At 59.5% G+C, this 8,534-nt stretch overlaps 1 protein-coding gene across 6 annotated transcripts in view; it reads left to right on the forward strand.

Annotated features, from left to right (window-relative positions):
* The window catches only part of KCNN1 (potassium calcium-activated channel subfamily N member 1), a 37,096-nt gene that overhangs the window by 3,204 nt on the left and 25,358 nt on the right, over positions 1 to 8,534 (forward strand). For 5 of the 6 annotated variants that reach the window (XR_004624644.1, XM_034658051.1, XM_034658054.1 and 2 more), the window contains exons 1-2: positions 916 to 1,135; positions 2,913 to 3,027. The gene's annotated coding sequence lies outside the window, so the exon portion shown is untranslated. Of the gene's footprint in view, positions 1 to 915; positions 1,136 to 2,912; positions 3,028 to 8,534 lie in introns of those variants that run through there. The other variant, XM_034658052.1, reaches the window with a different exon arrangement.

An 8,534-nucleotide genomic window follows, 5' to 3' on the forward strand; every position in this document is an offset into this window, starting at 1 on the left:
GCTAGTGGAAGCCTCCTGGCTCCCAGAGGAAACCCCCTCATCCCAGGCCAGCAGAAGGTGGGTGGGGGTTCAGAGACTGGGCGGGTGGGGCTGCGGGGGGCAGGGGGCGGTGAGGGAGAATTCGGTGGTCTGGGAGAGCACCACTCCTACTGGGGGTGAGCTGGAGGAGAAGAGCAAAATGTAGCCGGCAGCCCCAAAGACCTCTGAGAGCTGGAGGGACCCCAGAAGTGGATGCTGTCCAGTCACAAGAAATCGGCTCAGAGAGGGGCTTGAGCAGGGCCAAGGTCGCAGGAGGGGCTGAGCCCTGCGCAGCGCCCCCTCCGCCATCCCCCAGTGACCCAAACCCCGGGAGCCGCATTCTTATAATTTGGCCGAATGACCTTCACAATCTCGCTGCCCAGGCCCCCGCTGTTCATGTTCAGCGGGGTCCCTGAATCGTGCGCGGAGATGGGGGGCGTCATAGCCCAATAATGACATTAGAGAAGTTTTCCGTGGTTTGTTGTGTGGCCACCCGGCGTACCCCTCCCTCACTGGGACCTTCTAGCCCCAGCACCGTCGTCACCAGCTGCCTGAAGCCTCCGGGTTCCCCCTGGATCTCCCAGGCCCCACCGCCCGCTCAAGGTTGGGGGCTTAATTGCCTTCCTTTCTTGCCCTGGCTCCATTCCTTCCCCGGACGCCGGAGAGCGACCCCCAGAGAGAGGCGGGCAGCCGCATTTCTATGCTGCTGGGGCGCTGGGCCCTGGCCAAGGGCTCCCCATCTCTGGGTCTCAGTTTCCCCATCTGTAACATGAACGACGTGGGCCAGGAGCGGCAGAGGGTCCTCCCAGCTCTTTGAGCGTTCGTTGGGATTGGCTGTTACACCCCTGCGGGGAGGGGGATTCCCTCCCCACCCTTTCTGGAGAAGCGTTGTGGGAGAGGGGGTCGCCCGGTGGCCGCCGCAGTCCGCCTCTCTCGCTCCACCGGGTAGGCGCCCCTCCCCGGGAGACGGGGCGGGGCCCAGGTCGGCGGGGAGGGGGTCAGCTCTGCGGCGGCGCGCGCACACCCTCCCGGTTCACACGCCCTTGCCCGGCCGTGCACTTGTCTTCGCGCTCGGGCCAGGCGCTGGGGCTCCGGCGGCGGCGGCCGTCTCTGGCCGGTGAGTAGGCAGTAGTGGGGCATTGGGGCGGGGGGCGGTTTACAGGGCGGAGGTCCCAGCGGCACTCCCATTCTCCTTGGTGGGCGTTTTGGTCTGGGTTTGCCCCGACTTTGGGAATTCAAAGGGGGAGATGCGGGAGGGAGGGAAACCCCTTCCATCCCCCCCTCCCCGCCCAATTCGAAGCCCCGAGTCACTCCAGACGCCCCCTGCATACCCCTATGAGGAGGGGGCTACCACTCTGGGAATTTGAAATGCGGAGATGTCCTCCCACAGAGGTGAAGGTGGAGACAAGGGGACCCTCCGGCGCTTGCAGGGGGGGAGGGGTCATGGGGGGGGAGCCGTTCCATTGCTCCCTTCCCCTTCACTGCCCCTCAGTCCTTTCCACCTCCCACTGAGTGTGATGGGGATTCCCCCGGCTGGCCCACTGCAGAGTGGAAGGGAACCCCCCACCTGCCAGCCTACTGTGCGTGGGAGCTCTTGTTCTGCTCTCTTCCCTAAGCTCCACCCCCCCGCCCCCACCCCATTGACTGGGAAAGGGGCTGAGACCAGAGAGGGTTAGCACTTAGCCAAGGTCACCCAGCTGGACAGAGGCAGAGCTGTGCTTGTGGCGGACTCACTAACCCCAGAACTCGGCTGGTGGTGTCAGCTCTAGGGTCCTCTGCTCCCTGCGTTTAACTGTCAGGGTGGGGCTTCAGGGCCCTGTCTGGAACTGGGGGGTGGGGGTTCCATACTCTCTCCAAGTCTCTCCACCCTTCTGGAGGCCCAGACGGGACTGAGTGGATAAGCCCCTCACCTGGCTCCCTCCGGGTTCCCAGGTCTCTTGTCCCTCCTCGACCCTCTTCCCCCAGCCTCCTCAGGCTGCCCTAGACCTCAAAAGTAGTCTGGCTGATGAGGGGGAGATGGGGAGGGAGGGCAAGGGGTACTTCCAGAGCTGTTAGAGTAATCTCCACTCTGACACACCAACCCACTGGGTGACCTTGGACAATTGCCCTGTTCTCCCAGGGCTAGAGTCAGATGCCCCCCCCGCCGCCGCCCCGAGCAGAACAGGCAGCCCCTGAGCCGTCCAGGGGGCCATTCGCCCCACTCCAGACCCCCAGCAAGAGGAAGGGCGACTGGACGTCCACTTGAGACTGTGTTTCCCCTTCAGTCCCCTTCTGGGGTTGAGCTCCCTTAGCCCTCTCTGCCATGGGGCTGCTCTGCATCCTCTTTGGCCCCCTCCTCCAGGGTGGAGCTTGGGTACCGAGGGGCTCTGGCAACAGCCCAGTACTGAGTGAATTCCTTGAGGGTGTTACAGACCCCAGGGCAACTACAGACCAGGTGAGGATTTGGGGGTGGCCAAGAATGCAGCTGGTCAAGTCAGGGATCCCTATCTCCTTCAACCTCACACCAGCCTGTCCCAGCCTCACACACCTAGATCACCCTGTGATGAATGAATTCGGGAGGGGGGAGATGTGGGGGCAGGACAGGGAACAGCATGGGGAAAGGCAGATAGAGCCTTTAGTGTGCAGTGTCCTGTGGAAGGAAGTGGGGTTTCCAGGGAGGGTGCTTGATATGGGGTAGAGGTATCAGCAGGGGCTCATCGAGGGGCCTGAGCCCAGAAACATGGCCCCACTGGACAGACAACACCACTGATCTTAAGCTTCCTTAAAACTTACAAGGTATTTCAGGTAGTCAGAAGACAGATCGACTCTAAAGACTGTTGCAGTCTGGGGGCTATCTGCACCCCACCCTCCTGGGGCCCTGTCTCTACCCCACACCCCGTATCTGGTCCTTGCAGGTCAAGAGGAGAGGAAAGGCAGCTCAGCCCCTTGCCAGCCAGGTGGTAATCCAGCAGGACTGAAGGGAACAGGCCCTTTGGTGGTGGCTCTTCAGGGAGACCCCCGCACATCAGGGTGAGTGAATCCAGACTCGGCTATTGTTTGGGAGTAGAGGTGGCTCAGGAGCTGGGTAGAAAAATTGGTGACTTAAGAAAAAAGTGCCAACCTTTGACGTCATACAAACAAAATATAACAACAAAACAGCTATGCCTTCTAGAGCCCCCAGAGAGTGACTGTCCATTTTCTCCAATCACTGGTGGCGGGGAACCTGCCCAGAGAGGCTGGGTAACCTGCGCTGTGTCACACAGCCAGGAGGGGGGCATTGCCCCAGGTTGGAAGGTCCCCCACCCCTATAGCCTCCAACACCCAGATTCTGTGGTCTTACTCCCTGAAACACTTTTAGGGAGCAGCTCCTTTTCTCTTTCTTTTGCCTGCAAACATTGGCTGATATCCAGGGTCAGGGGTGAGCCGCTGGTGGGGGTGTGGGGAGAATGGAGAACAGTTCTAGATATGTATGGTCATGTAATCAGTCAACAAACACTGAGCGGTACTATGTGCCCTGGGCTGGGTGCTGGCGGCACAGCAGGGACTGAGGCAGGCTCAGATCAGCCCTTGTGAGACATACTGGGAGGAAAATAAAACACAGTGATGTGTTAGAGAATGACTGGGGCAGAGGGGCCTCTCCAGGGAGGTGACCATGAGCTGCCACCTGGAGGAGGAGGAGCCTCCCAGGTGGGAACTGGGAGAACAGCATACCAGGCAGTGTGAACAGCATGTGCAACGGTCCTGAGGCAGAGATGAGTTTGACATGTTTGTGGAACAGTGAGGAGGCTGCTCTAACTGGAACAAAAAGAGCAAGGGGGAGAGAGGAGGAAGATGAAGACAGAGGGCTCTGCACGTAGGGGCTGAGGTAAAGGAGTGGACTGCAGAGCACTGGGGAGCCATGGAGGGTATGTGAGCAGGGGAGACATGATGGTCTCATTTACAATTTTCAAAAGCCTCTGTAACTATTGTGGAGAGCAGGGACTGTTGGGGCAGGAGCGGAAGTGGCAGAAGGCCAGAGGGGAGCCCAGGAGGCAACTGGGTAGAGTTGGCTGGGCCAGGACTGCGTGGAGTCAGGGATGGAGAGAAATGGGCAGATTCTGGGACTGAACTGGGTGGGCATGGAAGAGGGACTGTGTGTGGCCAGGTTTCTGCCCAATGCTGAGGAACCACGGGGAGGGAGGGATTTGTCATGCTCTGGGAAACCTGGGAAAGCATCCTGGAAGAGGTGTTCTTGCTGTTTGAGCTACATCTAGAAGGGCAAGTAGGCCTTTGCTGGTGTCCCACTGGAGTCGTGCTGGGGGTCTAATTGTACGGATGGCATGAGGGCCACGGGGAGCCACGGAGCAATCGGAATTAGAAGCAACGTGATGAGATTTTAGCAAGGAAAGATCCCTCTGGGGGGGGGGCAGGCTGGCAGAGACTGGACTGGAGCCAGAGAAGCCAGGAAGGCGCCTGAACCATTCCGGTCCTGATCAGGCCCATAGCAACTGGGAGCATCCAGTGAGCACGTGTGTACTAGCACATTTGAGGGGGGATTAGCGCCCTAGCCCCTCTCACTGCCCTCAGAGGGCCCCCACTGCCCTGCCGAGGGAACTGAGGCTCAGCGAGGGAGGGACCCTTGTTTGTGACCACTGCATGACTTCCCAGGGGTGCAGTCACAAAGGCCCGCAACCTTAAAACAACAGACATGTCTTCTCTCACAGTTCTGGAGGCCAGAGCCTGAAATCCACGTGCAGGCAGGGCCGGGTCCCCTCCAGAGGCTCCAGGGCAGGATCTTCTTCTTGGCTCTTCCCCTTCCTGGGGGCTCCAGGAGTCCCATGGCTTCTGGCCACATCGCTCCAGTCTCCGCATCTGTCTTCACGTGGCCTTCCTAGCAGGACCCCCTCCCAGTAGGATCTAGTAGGATCACATTTTCATCTAACGCTATCTGCAAAGACCCTGTTTCCAAATAAGGTCATGTTCTGGGGTCCTGGGTGGACTGGAATTTGGGTGGGGAGACTCATCAAACGAGTAGGACCAGAGTAGGACCAGACAGCGGGACACTGCGCTCAGTCATGCCTTTGCCCCCAGGGCCTTTGCTGCAGCAGGGGCTGCAAGGGATGCGGACACTGGGGCGTCCTGGGTGAATTCAGGGGCAAGGATGGACAGGCCTGAGGTCCCACTGGATGTGGGCGTGGCCAGAAAGGAAGCGTTAATTTGGAGCCTTCCAGCCTGAGTGTGAGAAGGGAGGGGACGCTGGTGTCTGGAACAGGGAAGCCCTGCCAGCTATAGGGACAGGACAGCCCCAGGGGACGTCCCCTGGTGGGTGTGAAAGGGGGGAGATGGGGGGGAGGGATGGGCGGGGGCAGGCAGGGGAAAGGGCTTCCAGGCCTCGGCTGCTTTGCGGGGATTCTGTGCTGATGGTAGAGCTGCTTCCCTGCCGGCCTGTCACCCCAGGCTCCCACCTCTGTCAGAGCAGGGGCTGAGGGGCTGGCAGGCAAAGCCCCTCCCCACCACTCCCTGGTCTCATTTCCCCTGTGGACCATCTGCAGGGGCCAGTTCTATGTATGTATTGACTCAAGATCTCATCTTGCCTGCTGAAAACATGAGTTTGGGGGATTCCGTGTGTCTTCTGCACCTCGCTATCTCCACTTCAGGCTTATCTCTTGTATACAGGAGGTGCTCAATAAACGCTGATAGAATGAGTGACGCTTCTCTAAGTCCCTGAATCCTAGAGAGCCCAGGAACAAACCCTCTGAGACACCTGCCCCAGCTCCCTGGGGCCTTCCTGTTCCCCTTCCTGCCCCTACTAGTCACAGAACCCTAGGGGCTTAACCCTCCATGACTTGCACCCTGCTCAGAGTCCTCACACACACATCTCTGCAGGTGGGACCCCTGCCAGCCTCTGTCTCGGCCCCTCCCCTTTGCCCCTTTCCTCTGGCCACACTGGTCTCCCTTCTCTTCCTCAAACATGCCCTCCTGGGTCCCACCGCAGTGTCTTGATCCTTGCAGTACCTCCACCCGGTGCCCTATTCTGACTCTTCTGGGACTGGCTCCTTGGCCCCTTTTGAATGTTGCCCCTTCTGGGAGGCCTCCCATGACTGCCCCAAGGTCTCCCCATCTGTTCCTATCTTTCTCGACTTCATCGGATTGCTTTCTAATACTTGTGTATCTAGAATTCTTACTGGTCCTTTTGTTGGGAGAGGGTTCTTCCCAGAGTTCTAGAAATTCAGCTCCAAGGAGGACAAGTTTGTATCTCAGACTCTGCATTCCCAGCACCAAACTCAGGAAAGGGGCTCGGTGGCTACACGAATGAACGAATGAGTGAATATATTCCCCACCCTGCCATCTCCACTGTCAGGCAGGACGCAGGGTCCAACCTCCTGCACAGCCATCTGTCAGGCCCCAGTTGGGTCTGAGATTTCTGTGAATGTACAGCTGGGGGTAGAGGGTAGGTGGCCAGTCCATCCCTACTCAGGCAACCTATGGGTCCCTCAGCCCCTGTGAGGCTCTCCCAGGTCTCTGGCACCTGGACCCTTGGCCGCTGCCCTGGACTTGTGGCCTAGCCCTCAGGCCTCTGGAAGAGGGGCTCCCTGCTCAGCCACTGCCCCATCGCCTGCCTGTTGTTTAGGCCTTTCCTGGGAGCGAGTCTCTCTGGGAGCATCCCAACCAACAAGTTCATTTGTAGGCTCTTCTCATCTCTTCCAGCCAACCATGGGCTGATAAGAGGCTCTGTCTGCAATGAAATCTCGGGCATTGCCCACCACAGCCCCACATCTGTCTACCCCTGACCCTTGTCCACCTCTGCCAGCCTTGTCTCCAGGGGTGAGGCTCAAGTAGGCAGGAGGGCAGACTTGGGTGGACAGTGGTCATTCACCAGGTCAACCATCCGAAGTTTAGCCCCTTGAAGGGGGTCCCTGATCTCTTAGGGCAGATGAGCCCAAAGGGGAAAGAGGGATCTTTCCAGAGAGAGAAGATGGGTGCAGAGCCTGCAGGAGGGCCTGGAGGAGCCTCCAGGGTCTGTGGCCCATGCTTTTGTGAATATCTGGACATTTACATGTTGCACTTGAACTCAAAATGCATCCGATGCTGTGGGCACTCCACAGAAGCTGGCGCGGGCTGGAGTCAGCCCATGGGCACGGTGCGAATGTTTCTTGTGGGGCAGGGATCCGCACAGGGGCAGGCTCAAGTTGGCAGGGGCTGGGGCCCTGAATGCAGTACAAGGATCTGTGCCAGGTCCCAAAGGAGGTGTGGGTGGTTCCAGCACAACCGTGCTTTAGAAAGAGCCCCCAGCAGCCCAGGCAGGCCTGGGATGGGGGGCTGGTGAGTGGATGGGTGGATGGGGATTACAGAAGGCATGGCTGCGAGTGCATCCATTTAAGGGTCCCCCATGCTGGCACCCCTGCAGACATGACAGGGCATGAGTGGTCCCCAGGCCTCCACGGCCACCACAGCCAGGCCTTCTTCAAGGTGTTCCTAACAGGCTTGGATGAGAAACAGAAGTCTTGTCCACCAACCCCAGGCCATCACCTGGCCCTGCACAGCCTCATCAGGAGCCCATGAGACCACCCCCTGCCCAGGCAGCCATCCGCTCATCCTCATTCAGTCCAGCTATTTTCCAGACACCACAGAGGAAACAAATCAGCTGCCTACAGGCAGTGACGAGCAATCAGATGTTCCCAACCCTGTCCCAAGCTCCGAGCTGGGAAGAAAACAGTGGGGGACTGGGGGGGGCGGGGCAGAGCTGCACTCAGTCACCCCCAGCCAGGCAGGGACAGGGTAAGGCCTAGGTAGTTTGGCAGCCTGGGGGAGGAGGAGGAAAGAGCTCCCCCCTCCCCATCCCCAAGGCCCCTTCCAGCCATTATTAAGTTGAATGAATGAGTTGCCCAAGGACACCTTCTGTGCCAGGAGAAAGGAGCGTGGTTTTGGACACCCCCAAAGCAGGCCTCTGCTGGCCTGTCATCCTGATATTGGTGGTAAGGGTTAGAAATGGAGAGGGGGGGCTAAGTCTCAAAGAAGATGGCCTTGGACCCATGGTTCTAGCAGGAACCCCCTCAACTCCTAGAAGCCCGCACGTCGGGGTCGTAGGTACCCTGCACTCAGCAATAGACTGCAAGCAGGACATCTGAGGAGGTCATCTCAGGAGGGAGGTGTCCAGTCGCTTTGCAAAGTTATCCCCTCAGCAAATGCGTGTATTTGAGGGGTTGAAGGATGCCTGGAGTTTGGGGACTCGATTTTGGAAAGGGGGTGGCTAGGAGTTACCGAGAGTTGTCAGGGGCGGGAGTTGTCGCTTCGCTAAGTAAGGTCCCCTCTATTGCGTCCAGCCAGAGAGCGAGTTTGAGGACCAGCTGAGCTCTGGGGGCTGAAGGGGGCTCCCGGGAATGTGGGATCTTTAAATGTAGGTGGGGCTTGCGGGGTCGCCGGGGGCGGTGCCAACCTGGGCTCGACCAATCGGCGGCTCCGCCCGCGTCGCGCCGCCCCCTCCTCTCCCAGCCCGGGCGGGCGCTCGCCCCCGGCCGGGCCCGTGGACTGGGCGGCGGGGGATGCACCCGCCCGCC

Source organism: Ailuropoda melanoleuca, chromosome 4 (assembly GCF_002007445.2).
Source record: "Ailuropoda melanoleuca isolate Jingjing chromosome 4, ASM200744v2, whole genome shotgun sequence".
Taxonomy (NCBI): Eukaryota; Metazoa; Chordata; class Mammalia; order Carnivora; family Ursidae; genus Ailuropoda; species Ailuropoda melanoleuca.